The 16,352-nt window shown below is 39.1% G+C and overlaps 13 non-coding genes across 13 annotated transcripts; all 13 read right to left on the reverse strand.

The window, feature by feature from the left end:
• Positions 1-449: 449 nt before the first annotated feature.
• TRNAV-UAC (transfer RNA valine (anticodon UAC)) lies at positions 450-522 on the reverse strand. The gene has a single exon. It is a non-coding gene; the product is annotated as a tRNA-Val (tRNA).
• A 145-nt stretch (positions 523-667) lies between these two features.
• TRNAV-AAC (transfer RNA valine (anticodon AAC)) lies at positions 668-740 on the reverse strand. The gene has a single exon. It is a non-coding gene; the product is annotated as a tRNA-Val (tRNA).
• Positions 741-1,321: 581 nt separating this feature from the next.
• Positions 1,322-1,394, reverse strand: TRNAV-UAC (transfer RNA valine (anticodon UAC)). The gene has a single exon. It is a non-coding gene; the product is annotated as a tRNA-Val (tRNA).
• Positions 1,395-1,971: 577 nt separating this feature from the next.
• TRNAV-CAC (transfer RNA valine (anticodon CAC)) lies at positions 1,972-2,044 on the reverse strand. Its single transcript has one exon. It is a non-coding gene; the product is annotated as a tRNA-Val (tRNA).
• Positions 2,045-3,921: 1,877 nt separating this feature from the next.
• TRNAV-CAC (transfer RNA valine (anticodon CAC)) lies at positions 3,922-3,994 on the reverse strand. The gene has a single exon. It is a non-coding gene; the product is annotated as a tRNA-Val (tRNA).
• A 577-nt stretch (positions 3,995-4,571) lies between these two features.
• Positions 4,572-4,644, reverse strand: TRNAL-CAA (transfer RNA leucine (anticodon CAA)). Its single transcript has one exon. It is a non-coding gene; the product is annotated as a tRNA-Leu (tRNA).
• Positions 4,645-6,528: 1,884 nt separating this feature from the next.
• On the reverse strand, positions 6,529-6,601 carry TRNAV-UAC (transfer RNA valine (anticodon UAC)). The gene has a single exon. It is a non-coding gene; the product is annotated as a tRNA-Val (tRNA).
• A 145-nt stretch (positions 6,602-6,746) lies between these two features.
• Positions 6,747-6,819, reverse strand: TRNAV-AAC (transfer RNA valine (anticodon AAC)). Its single transcript has one exon. It is a non-coding gene; the product is annotated as a tRNA-Val (tRNA).
• A 581-nt stretch (positions 6,820-7,400) lies between these two features.
• Positions 7,401-7,473, reverse strand: TRNAV-UAC (transfer RNA valine (anticodon UAC)). Its single transcript has one exon. It is a non-coding gene; the product is annotated as a tRNA-Val (tRNA).
• A 2,104-nt stretch (positions 7,474-9,577) lies between these two features.
• TRNAV-UAC (transfer RNA valine (anticodon UAC)) lies at positions 9,578-9,650 on the reverse strand. Its single transcript has one exon. It is a non-coding gene; the product is annotated as a tRNA-Val (tRNA).
• Positions 9,651-10,667: 1,017 nt separating this feature from the next.
• TRNAV-UAC (transfer RNA valine (anticodon UAC)) lies at positions 10,668-10,740 on the reverse strand. The gene has a single exon. It is a non-coding gene; the product is annotated as a tRNA-Val (tRNA).
• A 1,017-nt stretch (positions 10,741-11,757) lies between these two features.
• TRNAV-UAC (transfer RNA valine (anticodon UAC)) lies at positions 11,758-11,830 on the reverse strand. The gene has a single exon. It is a non-coding gene; the product is annotated as a tRNA-Val (tRNA).
• Positions 11,831-15,465: 3,635 nt separating this feature from the next.
• TRNAV-UAC (transfer RNA valine (anticodon UAC)) lies at positions 15,466-15,538 on the reverse strand. The gene has a single exon. It is a non-coding gene; the product is annotated as a tRNA-Val (tRNA).
• Positions 15,539-16,352: the final 814 nt, after the last annotated feature.

Consider the following 16,352-nt stretch of genomic DNA (forward strand, 5'->3'; position numbering starts at 1 on the left):
ATTCCTTTATCAAGTTGTGCCTCTGCGGATGTGTATGCTTTAACTTAGCTATTTCAATGCTAAATTCTATGCTAATTCCTTTATCAAGGGGTGCCTCTGCGGATGTGTATGCTTTAACTTTTAACGTAGCTATTTCTGTGACCAGTCACAAGCTAATCACTCAGCCATTTCAATGCTAAACTATATGCTAATTCCTTTGTCAAGGCGCTTTGTTTCCTCTCACACAGCTTAAAGGTCGTGATCTGAACGTGGCTCTTTCACTCCAGCGCTGTCCTACCAGACAGTCTCGTCCCTTCACCTGATGAAGGCCGCTTGTGTTGTGGCCGAAACGTCGTGAGAATATTATTGTGTGATTTTATTTTATCAATTTATTATTTTTTCTCATTCTACGTGACTTTACCGAAAGAACCAAAGAAGAAAAATACGAATTGTTTTGGTTTTACATAAAATGTTTCCGCCCGGTTTCGAACCGGGGACTTTTCGCGTGTAAGGCTAACGTGATAACCACTACACTACGGAAACTGCTTGTCAAACTTGTGAAGTTGCAACACACTTCACTGTTATAGGCCTATGCCAACAAGGAAGAATCATGAATTCATTATCTTCATGAAAGCACATTTTAGGTCCAATTTAAATAAAATACGATTTTTATTGGTTATACGTAAAATGTTTCCGCCCGGTTACGAACCGGGGACCTTTCGCGTGTTAGGCGAACGTGATAACCACTACACTACGGAAACTGCTTGACGAACCTGTAACGTAGCAACATATTTCACTGAAATAAGTCGAAACGAACAATGTCAAATCATTAAATCATCACGTTCATGAAGGCACATTTTGCGTCCTCTTTAAATAAAATCCGAATTGTTTTGGTTTAACGTGAAATGTTTCTGCCCGGTTTCAAACCGGGGACCTTTCGCGTGTGAGGCAAACGTGATAACCACTACACTACGGAAACTGCTTGTCAACCTCGTGAAGTTGCAACACACTTCACCGGTATAGGCCTATGCCAACAATGAAGAATCATGAAATCATCACGTTCATTAAGGCACATTTTGCGTCCTCTTTAAATAAAATCCGAATTGTTTTGGTTATACTTACAATGTTTCCACCCGGCTTCAAACCAGGGACCTTTCGCGTGTTAGGCGAACATGATAACCACTACACTACGGAAACTGCTTGAAGAACATGTAACGTAGCAACATATTTCACTGAAATAAGTCGAATCGTCCAGTTGCAAATCATTAAATCATCAAGTTCATGAAGGCATATTTTACGTCCGCTTTAAATAAAATACGAATTGTTTTGGTTTCACGTAAAATGTTTCCGCCCGGTTTCGAACCGGGGACCTTTCGCGTGTAAAGCGAACGTGATAACCACTACACTACGGAAACTGCTTGTCAAACTCGTGAAGTTGCAACACACTTCACTGGTATAGGCCTATGCCAACAAGGTAGAATCATGAATTCATAATCTTCATGAAAGCACATTTTAGGTCCAATTTAAATAAAATACGATTTTTATTGGTTATACGTAAAATGTTTCCACCCGGTTTCAAACCAGGAACCTTTCACGTGTTAGGCGAACGTGATAACCACTACATTACGGAAACTGTCAAACTTGTGAAGTTGCAACATAATTCACTGCCATAGGCCTATGCCAACAATGAAGAATCATGAAATCATCATCTTCATGAGGGCACATTCAACGTCCAATTTAAATAAAACAGGAAATGTTTTGGTTTACCGTAAAATGTGTCCAACCGGTTTCAAACCAGGAACCTTTCGCGTGTTAGGCGAACATGATAACCACTACACTACAGAAACTGCTTGAAGAACATGTAACGTAGCAACATATTTCACTGAAATAAGTCGAATAGTCCAGTTACAAAGCATTAAATCATCAAGTTCATGAAGGCATATTTTACGTACACTTTAATTAAAATACGAATTGTTTTGGTTTTATGTAAAATGTTTCCGCCCGGTTTCGAACCGGGGACCTTTCGCGTGTGAGGCGAACGTGATAACCACTACACTACGGAAACTGCTTGAAGAACATGTAACGTAGCAACATATTTCACTGAAATAAGTCGAAACGAACAATGTCAAATCATTAAATCATCACGTTCATGAAGGCATATTTTACGTACACTTTAATTAAAATACGAATTGTTTTGGTTTTATGTAAAATGTTTCCGCCCGGTTTCGAACCGGGGACCTTTCGCGTTTGAGGCGAACGTGATAACCACGACAAAACGGAAACTGCTTGAAGAACATGGGTAGTTGCTACATACTTCACTGGCATAGGCCTATGCCAACAATGAAGAATCATGAAATCATCACGTTCATAAAGGCACATTTTGCGTCCTCATTAAATAAAATCCGAATTGTTTTGGTTTAACGTGAAATGTTTCTGCCCGGTTTCAAACCGGGGACCTTTCACGGGTTAGGCGAACGTGATAACCACTACACTACGGAAACTGCTTGTCAACCTCGTGAAGTTGCAACACACTTCACTGGTATAGGCCTATGCCAACAATGAAGAATCATGAATTCATTATCTTCATGAGGGCACATTTTACCTGCACTTAAAATAAAAAACGATTTTTTTGGTTATACATAAAATGTTTCCACCCGGTTTCAAACCAGGAACCTTTGACGTGTTAGGCAAACGTGATAACCACTACACTACGGAAACTGTCAAACTTGTGAAGTTGCAACATACTTCACTGAAATAAGTCGAAACGAACAATGTCAAATCATTAAATCATCAAGTTCATGAAGGCACATTTTGCGTCCACTGTAAATAAAATCGGAATTTTTTGGTTTTAGATAAAATGTTTCCACCCGGTTTCAAACCAGGGACCTTTCGCGTTTGAGGCGAACGTGATAACCACGACAAAACGGAAACTGCTTGAAGAACATGGGTAGTTGCTACATACTTCACTGGCATAGGCCTATGCCAACAATGAAGAATCATGAAATCATCACGTTCATGAAGGCACATTTTGCGTCCTCATTAAATAAAATCCGAATTGTTTTGGTTTAACGTGAAATGTTTCTGCCCGGTTTCAAACCGGGGACCTTTCACGGGTTAGGCGAACGTGATAACCACTACACTACGGAAACTGCTTGTCAACCTCGTGAAGTTGCAACACACTTCACTGGTATAGGCCTATGCCAACAATGAAGAATCATGAATTCATTATCTTCATGAGGGCACATTTTACCTGCACTTAAAATAAAAAACGATTTTTTTGGTTATACATAAAATGTTTCCACCCGGTTTCAAACCAGGAACCTTTGACGTGTTAGGCAAACGTGATAACCACTACACTACGGAAACTGTCAAACTTGTGAAGTTGCAACATACTTCACTGAAATAAGTCGAAACGAACAATGTCAAATCATTAAATCATCAAGTTCATGAAGGCACATTTTGCGTCCACTTTAAATAAAATCGGAATTTTTTGGTTTTAGATAAAATGTTTCCACCCGGTTTCAAACTAGGGACCTTTCGCGTGTGAGGCAAACGTGATAACCACTCCAATATGGAAACAGCTTTTCCAAACTGCTAAGTTACAACACACTTCACTGGTATAGACCTACGCCAACAATGAAGAATCATTAAATCATCATCTTCATGAAAGCACATTCAACGTCCAATTTAAATAAAATACGATTTTTTTTGGTTATACGTAAAATGTTTCCAACCGGTTTCAAACCAGGAACCTTTCGCGTGTTAGGCGAACATGATAACCACTACACTACGGAAACTGCTTGAAGAACATGTAACGTAGCAACATATTTCACTCAAATAGGTCGAATCGTCCAGTTACAAATCATTACATCATCAAGTTCATGAAGGCAAATTTTACGTACACTTTAATTAAAATACGAATTGTTTTGGTTTTACGTAAAATGTTTCCGCCCGGTTTCGAACCGGGGACCTTTCGCGTGTGAGGCGAACGTGATAACCACTACACTACGGAAACTGCTTGTCAAACTTGTGAAGTTGCAACACACTTCACTGGTATAGGCCTATGCCAACAAGGTAGAATCATGAATTCATTATCTTCATGAAAGCACATTTTAGGTCCAATTTAAATAAAATACGATTTTTATTGGTTATACGTAAAATGTTTCCACCCGGTTTCAAACCAGGGACCTTTCACGTGTTATGCGAACGTGATAACCACTACATTACGGAAACTGTCAAACTTGTGAAGTTGCAACATAATTCACTGCCATAGGCCTATGCCAACAATGAAGAATCATGAAATCATCATCTTCATGAGGGCACATTTTACATGCAATTTAAATAAAACAGGAAATGTTTTGGTTTACCGTAAAATGTGTCCACCCGGTTTCAAACCAGGAACCTTTCGCGTGTTAGGCGAACATGATAACCACTACACTACAGAAACTGCTTGAAGAACATGTAACGTAGCAACATATTTCACTGAAATAAGTCGAAACGAACAATGTCAAATCATTAAATCATCACGTTCATGAAGGCACATTTTGCGTCCACTTTAAATAAAATCCGAATTGTTTTGGTTTAAGATAAAATGTTTCCACCCGGTTTCAAACCAGGGACCTTTCGCGTTTGAGGCGAACGTGATAACCACTACAAAACGGAAACTGCTTGAAGAACATGGGTAGTTGCTACATACTTCACTGGCATAGGCCTATGCCAACAATGAAGAATCATGAAATCATCACGTTCATGAAGGCACATTTTGCGTCCTCTTTAAATAAAATCCGAATTGTTTTGGTTTAACGTAAAATGTTTCTGCCCGGTTTCAAACCGGGGACCTTTCGCGTGTGAGGCAAACGTGATAACCACTACACTATGTCAACAGCTTGTCCAAACTGCTAAGTTGCAACACACTTCACTGGTATAGACCTATGCCAACAATGAAGAATCATGAAATCATCATCTTCATGAAAGCACATTTTGCGTCCAATTTAAATAAAATACGATTTTTTTCGGTTATATGTAAAATGTTTCCACCCGGTTTCAAACCAGGGACCTTTCACGGGTTAGGCGAACGTGATAACCACTACACTACGGAAACTGCTTGTCAAATTTGTGAAGTTGCAACATATTTCGCTGGCATAGGCCTCTGCCAACAATGAAGAATCATGAAATCATCATCTTCATGAGGGCACATTTGACGTGCACATTAAATAAAACAGGAATTGTTTTTGGTTATACTTACAATGTTTCCACCCGGTTTCAACCCAGGGACATTTCGCGTGTTAGGCGAACATTATGACGACTACACTTCGGAAACTGCTTGAAGAACATGTAACGTAGCAACATATTTCACTGAAATAGGTCGAAACGTCCAATGTCAAATCGTTAAATCATCAAGTTCATGAAGGCATATTTTACGTCCACTTTAAATAAAATACAAAGTGTTTTGGTTTTACATACAATGTTTCCGCCTGGTTTCAAACCGGGGACCTTTCGCGTGTGAGGTGAACGTGATAACCACTACACTACGGAAACTGCTTGTCAAACTTGTGAAGTTGCAACATACTTCACTCGCATAGGCCTATGCCAACAATGAAGAATCATGAAATCATCATTTTCATGAGGGCACATTTTACGTGTACTTTAAATAAAACAGGAATTGTTTTGGTTTTACGTAAAATGTGTCCACCCGGTTTCAAACCAGGAACCTTTCGCGTGTTAGGCTAACGTGATAACCACTACACTACAGAAACTGCTTGAAGAACATGTAACGTAGCAACATATTTCACTGAAATAAGTCGAATCGTCCAGTTACAAATCATTAAATCATCAAGTTCATGAAGGCATATTTTACGTCCACTATAATAGCTTAGATGTGTAGGCCTTGACTTCAACATAGTCATTTCTGTGACCAGTCACTAGCTAATCACTCAGTTATTTCAATGCTAAATTCGCCTAGTTATTTCAATGCTAAATTCTACTGTTTGATTTGTACTAAGTGCCTCGGTGAATGTGTATGCTCTGACTTTAACGTAGCTATTTTTGTGACCAGTTACAAGCTAATCACGCAGCTATTTCAATGCTAAATTCTATGCTAATTCCTTTGTCAAGGGGTGCCTCTGCGGATGTGTATGCTTTAACTTAGCTATTTCAATGCTAAATTCTATGCTAATTCCTTTATCAAGGGGTGCCTCTGCGGATGTGTATGCTTTAACTTTTAACGTAGCTATTTCTGTGACCAGTCACAAGCTAATCACTCAGCCATTTCAATGCTAAACTATATGCTAATTCCTTTGTCAAGGCGCTTTGTTTCCTCTCACACAGCTTAAAGGTCGTGATCTGAACGTGGCTCTTTCACTCCAGCGCTGTCCTACCAGACAGTCTCGTCCCTTCACCTGATGAAGGCCGCTTGTGTTGTGGCCGAAACGTCGTGAGAATATTATTGTGTGATTTTATTTTATCAATTTATTATTTTTTCTCATTCTACGTGACTTTACCGAAAGAACCAAAGAAGAAAAATACGAATTGTTTTGGTTTTACATAAAATGTTTCCGCCCGGTTTCGAACCGGGGACTTTTCGCGTGTAAGGCTAACGTGATAACCACTACACTACGGAAACTGCTTGTCAAACATGTGAAGTTGCAACACACTTCCCTGGTATAGGCCTATGCAAACAAGGAAGAATCATGAATTCATTATCTTCATGAAAGCACATTTTAGGTCCAATTTAAATAAAATACGATTTTTATTGGTTATACGTAAAATGTTTCCGCCCGGTTTCGAACCGGGGACCTTTCGCGTGTTAGGCGAACGTGATAACCACTACACTACGGAAACTGCTTGAAGAACATGTAACGTAGCAACATATTTCACTGAAATAAGTCGAAACGAACAATATCAAATCATTAAATCATCACGTTCATGAAGGCACATTTTGCGTCCACTTTAAATAAAATCCGAATTGTTTTGGTTTTAGATAAAATGTTTCCACCCGGTTTCAAACTAGGGACCTTTCGCGTTTGAGGCGAACGTGATAACCACGACAAAACGGAAACTGCTTGAAGAACATGGGTAGTTGCTACATACTTCACTGGCATAGGCCTATGCCAACAATGAAGAATCATTAAATCATCACGTTCATGAAGGCTCATTTTGCGTCCTCTTTAAATAAAATCCGAATTGTTTTGGTTATACTTACAATGTTTCCACCCGGCTTCAAACCAGGGACCTTTCGCGTGTTAGGCGAACATGATAACCACTACACTACGGAAACTGCTTGAAGAACATGTAACGTAGCACCATATTTCACTGAAATAAGTCGAATCGTCCAGTTGCAAATCATTAAATCATCAAGTTCATGAAGGCATATTTTACGTCCGCTTTAAATAAAATACGAATTGTTTTGGTTTCACGTAAAATGTTTCCGCCCGGTTTCGAACCGGGGACCTTTCGCGTGTAAAGCGAACGTGATAACCACTACACTACGGAAACTGGTTGGAGAACATGTAACGTAGCAACATATTTCACTGAAATAAGTCGAATTGTCCAGTTGCAAATCATTAAATCATCAAGTTCATGAAGGCATATTTTACGTCCCCTTTAAATAAAATACAAATTGTTTTGGTTTTACATAGAATGTTTCCGCCCGGTTTCAAACCAGGAACCTTTCACGTGTAAGGCTAACGTGATAACCACTACACTACGGAAACTGCTTGTCAAACTCGTGAAGTTGCAACACACTTCACTGGTATAGGCCTATGCCAACAAGGAAGAATCATGAATTCATAATCTTCATGAAAGCACATTTTAGTTCCAATTTTAATCAAATACGATTTTTATTGGTTATACGTAAAATATTTCCACCCGGTTTCAAACCAGGGACCTTTCGCGTGTTAGGCGAACGTGATAACCACTACACTACGGAAACTGCTTGAAGAACATGTAACGTAGCAACATATTTCACTGAAATAAGTCGAAACGAACAATGTCAAATCATTACATTATCACGTTCATGAAGGCACATTTTGCGTCCACTTTAAATAAAAACCGATTTTTTTTCGGTTATACGTAAAATGTTTCCACCCGGTTTCAAACCAGGGACCTTTCACGGGTTAGGCGAACGTGATAACCACTACACTACGGAAACTGCTTGTCAAATTTGTGAAGTTGCAACATATTTCACTGGCATAGGCCTCTGCCAACAATGAAGAATCATGAAATCATCATCTTCATGAGGGCACATTTGACGTGCACATTAAATAAAACAGGAATTGTTTTTGGTTATACTTACAATGTTTCCACCCGGTTTCAAACCAGGGACATTTCGCGTGTTAGGCGAACATTATGACGACTACACTTCGGAAACTGCTTGAAGAACATGTAACGTAGCAACATATTTCACTGAAATAGGTCGAAACGTCCAGTGTCAAATCGTTAAATCATCAAGTTCATGAAGGCATATTTTACGTCCACTTTAAATAAAATACAAAGTGTTTTGGTTTTACATACAATGTTTCCGCCTGGTTTCAAACCGGGGACCTTTCGCGTGTGAGGTGAACGTGATAACCACTACACTACGGAAACTGCTTGTCAAACTTGTGAAGTTGCAACATACTTCACTCGCATAGGCCTATGCCAACAATGAAGAATCATGAAATCATCATTTTCATGAGGGCACATTTTACGTGTACTTTAAATAAAACAGGAATTGTTTTGGTTTTACGTAAAATGTGTCCACCCGGTTTCAAACCAGGAACCTTTCGCGTGTTAGGCTAACGTGATAACCACTACACTACAGAAACTGCTTGAAGAACATGTAACGTAGCAACATATTTCACTGAAATAAGTCGAATCGTCCAGTTACAAATCATTAAATCATCAAGTTCATGAAGGCATATTTTACGTCCACTTTAATATCTTAGATGTGTAGGCCTTGACTTCAACATAGTCATTTCTGTGACCAGTCACTAGCTAATCACTCAGTTATTTCAATGCTAAATTCGCCTAGTTATTTCAATGCTAAATTCTACTGTTTGATTTGTACTAAGTGCCTCGGTGAATGTGTATGCTCTGACTTTAACGTAGCTATTTTTGTGACCAGTTACAAGCTAATCACGCAGCTATTTCAATGCTAAATTCTATGCTAATTCCTTTGTCAAGGGGTGCCTCTGCGGATGTGTATGCTTTAACTTAGCTATTTCAATGCTAAATTCTATGCTAATTCCTTTATCAAGGGGTGCCTCTGCGGATGTGTATGCTTTAACTTTTAACGTAGCTATTTCTGTGACCAGTCACAAGCTAATCACTCAGCCATTTCAATGCTAAACTATATGCTAATTCCTTTGTCAAGGCGCTTTGTTTCCTCTCACACAGCTTAAAGGTCGTGATCTGAACGTGGCTCTTTCACTCCAGCGCTGTCCTACCAGACAGTCTCGTCCCTTCACCTGATGAAGGCCGCTTGTGTTGTGGCCGAAACGTCGTGAGAATATTATTGTGTTATTTTATTTTATCAATTTATTACTTTTTTCTCATTCTACGTGACTTTACCGAAAGAACCAAAGAAGAAAAATACGAATTGTTTTGGTTTTACATAAAATGTTTCCGCCCGGTTTCGAACCGGGGACTTTTCGCGTGTAAGGCTAACGTGATAACCACTACACTACGGAAACTGCTTGAAGAACATGTAACGTAGCAACATATTTCACTGAAATAAGTCGAAACGAACAATATCAAATCATTAAATCATCACGTTCATGAAGGCACATTTTGCGTCCACTTTAAATAAAATCCGAATTGTTTTGGTTTTAGATAAAATGTTTCCACCCGGTTTCAAACTAGGGACCTTTCGCGTTTGAGGCGAACGTGATAACCACGACAAAACGGAAACTGCTTGAAGAACATGGGTAGTTGCTACATACTTCACTGGCATAGGCCTATGCCAACAATGAAGAATCATGAAATCATCACGTTCATGAAGGCACATTTTGCGTCCTCTTTAAATAAAATCCGAATTGTTTTGGTTATACTTACAATGTTTCCACCCGGCTTCAAACCAGGGACCTTTCGCGTGTTAGGCGAACATGATAACCACTACACTACGGAAACTGCTTGAAGAACATGTAACGTAGCAACATATTTCACTGAAATAAGTCGAATCGTCCAGTTGCAAATCATTAAATCATCAAGTTCATGAAGGCATATTTTACGTCCGCTTTAAATAAAATACGAATTGTTTTGGTTTTAGATAAAATGTTTCCACCCGGTTTCAAACTAGGGACCTTTCGCGTTTGAGGCGAACGTGATAACCACGACAAAACGGAAACTGCTTGAAGAACATGGGTAGTTGCTACATACTTCACTGGCATAGGCCTATGCCAACAATGAAGAATCATGAAATCATCACGTTCATGAAGGCACATTTTGCGTCCTCTTTAAATAAAATCCGAATTGTTTTGGTTATACTTACAATGTTTCCACCCGGCTTCAAACCAGGGACCTTTCGCGTGTTAGGCGAACATGATAACCACTACACTACGGAAACTGCTTGAAGAACATGTAACGTAGCAACATATTTCACTAAAATAAGTCGAATCGTCCAGTTGCAAATCATTAAATCATCAAGTTCATGAAGGCATATTTTACGTCCGCTTTAAATAAAATACGAATTGTTTTGGTTTCACGTAAAATGTTTCCGCCCGGTTTCGAACAGGGGACCTTTCGCGTGTAAAGCGAACGTGATAACCACTACACTACGGAAACTGGTTGGAGAACATGTAACGTAGCAACATATTTCACTGAAATAAGTCGAAACGTCCAGTGTCAAATCATTAAATAATCAAGTTCATGAAGGCATATTTTACGTCCCCTTTAAATAAAATACAAATTGTTTTGGTTTTACATAGAATGTTTCCGCCCGGTTTCAAACCAGGAACCTTTCACGCGTAAGGCTAACGTGATAACCACTACACTATGGAAACTGCTTGTCAAACTCGTGAAGTTGCAACACACTTCACTGGTATAGGCCTATGCCAACAAGGAAGAATCATGAATTCATAATCTTCATGAAAGCACATTTTAGTTCCAATTTTAATAAAATACGATTTTTATTGGTTATACGTAAAATATTTCCACCCGGTTTCAAACCAGGGACCTTTCGCGTGTTAGGCGAACGTGATAACCACTACACTACGGAAACTGCATGAAGAACATGTAACGTAGCAACATATTTCACTGAAATAAGTCGAATCGTCCAGTTGCAAATCATTAAATCATCAAGTTCATGAAGGCATATTTTACGTCCGCTTTAAATAAAATACGAATTGTTTTGGTTTTAGATAAAATGTTTCCACCCGGTTTCAAACTAGGGACCTTTCGCGTTTGAGGCGAACGTGATAACCACGACAAAACGGAAACTGCTTGAAGAACATGGGTAGTTGCTACATACTTCACTGGCATAGGCCTATGCCAACAATGAAGAATCATGAAATCATCACGTTCATGAAGGCACATTTTGCGTCCTCTTTAAATAAAATCCGAATTGTTTTGGTTATACTTACAATGTTTCCACCCGGCTTCAAACCAGGGACCTTTCGCGTGTTAGGCGAACATGATAACCACTACACTACGGAAACTGCTTGAAGAACATGTAACGTAGCAACATATTTCACTAAAATAAGTCGAATCGTCCAGTTGCAAATCATTAAATCATCAAGTTCATGAAGGCATATTTTACGTCCGCTTTAAATAAAATACGAATTGTTTTGGTTTCACGTAAAATTTTTCCGCCCGGTTTCGAACCGGGGACCTTTCGCGTGTAAAGCGAACGTGATAACCACTACACTACGGAAACTGGTTGGAGAACATGTAACGTAGCAACATATTTCACTGAAATAAGTCGAAACGTCCAGTGTCAAATCATTAAATCATCAAGTTCATGAAGGCATATTTTACGTCCCCTTTAAATAAAATACAAATTGTTTTGGTTTTACATAGAATGTTTCCGCCCGGTTTCAAACCAGGAACCTTTCACGCGTAAGGCTAACGTGATAACCACTACACTATGGAAACTGCTTGTCAAACTCGTGAAGTTGCAACACACTTCACTGGTATAGGCCTATGCCAACAAGGAAGAATCATGAATTCATAATCTTCATGAAAGCACATTTTAGTTCCAATTTTAATCAAATACGATTTTTATTGGTTATACGTAAAATATTTCCACCCGGTTTCAAACCAGGGACCTTTCGCGTGTTAGGCGAACGTGATAACCACTACACTACGGAAACTGCTTGAAGAACATGTAACGTAGCAACATATTTCACTGAAATAAGTCGAAACGAACAATGTCAAATCATTACATTATCACGTTCATGAAGGCACATTTTGCGTCCACTTTAAATAAAATCCGAATTGTTTTGGTTTTAGATAAAATGTTTCCACCCGGTTTCAAACCAGGGACCTTTCGCGTGTTAGGCTACCGTGATAACCACTACAAAACGGAAACTGCTTGAAGAACATGGGTAGTTGCTACATACTTCACTGGCATAGGCCTATGCCAACAATGAAGAATCATGAAATCATCACGTTCATGAAGGCACATTTTGCGTCCTCTTTAAATAAAATCCGAATTGTTTTGGTTTAACGTAAAATGTTTCTGCCCGGTTTCAAACCGGGGACCTTTCGCCTGTGAGGCAAACGTGATAACCACTACACTATGGCAACAGCTTGTCCAAACTGCTAAGTTGCAACACACTTCACTGGTATAGACCTATGCCAACAATGAAGAATCATGAAATCATCATCTTCATGAAAGCACATTTTGCGTCCAATTTAAATAAAATACGATTTTATTTCGGTTATACGTAAAATGTTTCCACCCGGTTTCAAACCAGGGACCTTTCACGGGTTAGGCGAACGTGATAACCACTACACTACGGAAACTGCTTGTCAAATTTGTGAAGTTGCAACATATTTCACTGGCATAGGCCTCTGCCAACAATGAAGAATCATGAAATCATCATCTTCATGAGGGCACATTTGACGTGCACATTAAATAAAACAGGAATTGTTTTTGGTTATACTTACAATGTTTCCACCCGGTTTCAAACCAGGGGCATTTCGCGTGTTAGGCGAACATTATGACGACTACACTTCGGAAACTGCTTGAAGAACATGTAACGTAGCAACATATTTCACTGAAATAGGTCGAAACGTCCAGTGTCAAATCGTTAAATCATCAAGTTCATGAAGGCATATTTTACGTCCACTTTAAATAAAGTTGAAAGTGTTTTGGTTTTACATACAATGTTTCCGCCTGGTTTCAAACCGGGGACCTTTCGCGTTTGAGGCGAACGTGATAACCACGACAAAACGGAAACAGCTTGAAGAACATGGGTAGTTGCTACATACTTCACTGGCATAGGCCTATGCCAACAATGAAGAATCATGAAATCATCACGTTCATGAAGGCACATTTTGCGTCCTCTTTAAATAAAATCCGAATTGTTTTGGTTATACTTACAATGTTTCCACCCGGCTTCAAACCAGGGACCTTTCGCGTGTTAGGCGAACATGATAACCACTACACTACGGAAACTGCTTGAAGAACATGTAACGTAGCAACATATTTCACTGAAATAAGTCGAATCGTCCAGTTGCAAATCATTAAATCATCAAGTTCATGAAGGCATATTTTACGTCCGCTTTAAATAAAATACGAATTGTTTTGGTTTTAGATAAAATGTTTCCACCCGGTTTCAAACTAGGGACCTTTCGCGTTTGAGGCGAACGTGATAACCACGACAAAACGGAAACTGCTTGAAGAACATGGGTAGTTGCTACATACTTCACTGGCATAGGCCTATGCCAACAATGAAGAATCATGAAATCATCACGTTCATGAAGGCACATTTTGCGTCCTCTTTAAATAAAATCCGAATTGTTTTGGTTATACTTACAATGTTTCCACCCGGCTTCAAACCAGGGACCTTTCGCGTGTTAGGCGAACATGATAACCACTACACTACGGAAACTGCTTGAAGAACATGTAACGTAGCAACATATTTCACTGAAATAAGTCGAATCGTCCAGTTGCAAATCATTAAATCATCAAGTTCATGAAGGCATATTTTACGTCCGCTTTAAATAAAATACGAATTGTTTTGGTTTTAGATAAAATGTTTCCACCCGGTTTCAAACTAGGGACCTTTCGCGTTTGAGGCGAACGTGATAACCACGACAAAACGGAAACTGCTTGAAGAACATGGGTAGTTGCTACATACTTCACTGGCATAGGCCTATGCCAACAATGAAGAATCATGAAATCATCACGTTCATGAAGGCACATTTTGCGTCCTCTTTAAATAAAATCCGAATTGTTTTGGTTATACTTACAATGTTTCCACCCGGCTTCAAACCAGGGACCTTTCGCGTGTTAGGCGAACATGATAACCACTACACTACGGAAACTGGTTGGAGAACATGTAACGTAGCAACATATTTCACTGAAATAAGTCGAAACGTCCAGTGTCAAATCATTAAATAATCAAGTTCATGAAGGCATATTTTACGTCCCCTTTAAATAAAATACAAATTGTTTTGGTTTTACATAGAATGTTTCCGCCCGGTTTCAAACCAGGAACCTTTCACGCGTAAGGCTAACGTGATAACCACTACACTATGGAAACTGCTTGTCAAACTCGTGAAGTTGCAACACACTTCACTGGTATAGGCCTATGCCAACAAGGAAGAATCATGAATTCATAATCTTCATGAAAGCACATTTTAGTTCCAATTTTAATAAAATACGATTTTTATTGGTTATACGTAAAATATTTCCACCCGGTTTCAAACCAGGGACCTTTCGCGTGTTAGGCGAACGTGATAACCACTACACTACGGAAACTGCATGAAGAACATGTAACGTAGCAACATATTTCACTGAAATAAGTCGAATCGTCCAGTTGCAAATCATTAAATCATCAAGTTCATGAAGGCATATTTTACGTCCGCTTTAAATAAAATACGAATTGTTTTGGTTTTAGATAAAATGTTTCCACCCGGTTTCAAACTAGGGACCTTTCGCGTTTGAGGCGAACGTGATAACCACGACAAAACGGAAACTGCTTGAAGAACATGGGTAGTTGCTACATACTTCACTGGCATAGGCCTATGCCAACAATGAAGAATCATGAAATCATCACGTTCATGAAGGCACATTTTGCGTCCTCTTTAAATAAAATCCGAATTGTTTTGGTTATACTTACAATGTTTCCACCCGGCTTCAAACCAGGGACCTTTCGCGTGTTAGGCGAACATGATAACCACTACACTACGGAAACTGCTTGAAGAACATGTAACGTAGCAACATATTTCACTAAAATAAGTCGAATCGTCCAGTTGCAAATCATTAAATCATCAAGTTCATGAAGGCATATTTTACGTCCGCTTTAAATAAAATACGAATTGTTTTGGTTTCACGTAAAATGTTTCCGCCCGGTTTCGAACCGGGGACCTTTCGCGTGTAAAGCGAACGTGATAACCACTACACTACGGAAACTGGTTGGAGAACATGTAACGTAGCAACATATTTCACTGAAATAAGTCGAAACGTCCAGTGTCAAATCATTAAATCATCAAGTTCATGAAGGCATATTTTACGTCCCCTTTAAATAAAATACAAATTGTTTTGGTTTTACATAGAATGTTTCCGCCCGGTTTCAAACCAGGAACCTTTCACGCGTAAGGCTAACGTGATAACCACTACACTATGGAAACTGCTTGTCAAACTCGTGAAGTTGCAACACACTTCACTGGTATAGGCCTATGCCAACAAGGAAGAATCATGAATTCATAATCTTCATGAAAGCACATTTTAGTTCCAATTTTAATCAAATACGATTTTTATTGGTTATACGTAAAATATTTCCACCCGGTTTCAAACCAGGGACCTTTCGCGTGTTAGGCGAACGTGATAACCACTACACTACGGAAACTGCTTGAAGAACATGTAACGTAGCAACATATTTCACTGAAATAAGTCGAAACGAACAATGTCAAATCATTACATTATCACGTTCATGAAGGCACATTTTGCGTCCACTTTAAATAAAATCCGAATTGTTTTGGTTTTAGATAAAATGTTTCCACCCGGTTTCAAACCAGGGACCTTTCGCGTGTTAGGCTACCGTGATAACCACTACAAAACGGAAACTGCTTGAAGAACATGGGTAGTTGCTACATACTTCACTGGCATAGGCCTATGCCAACAATGAAGAATCATGAAATCATCACGTTCATGAAGGCACATTTTGCGTCCTCTTTAAATAAAATCCGAATTGTTTTGGTTTAACGTAAAATGTTTCTGCCCGGTT

Source organism: Petromyzon marinus, chromosome 37, assembly GCF_048934315.1.
Source record: "Petromyzon marinus isolate PM22_M1 ecotype Great Lakes invasive population chromosome 37, UKy_Petmar_22M1.pri1.0, whole genome shotgun sequence".
In the NCBI taxonomy this organism is placed as follows: Eukaryota; Metazoa; Chordata; class Hyperoartia; order Petromyzontiformes; family Petromyzontidae; genus Petromyzon; species Petromyzon marinus.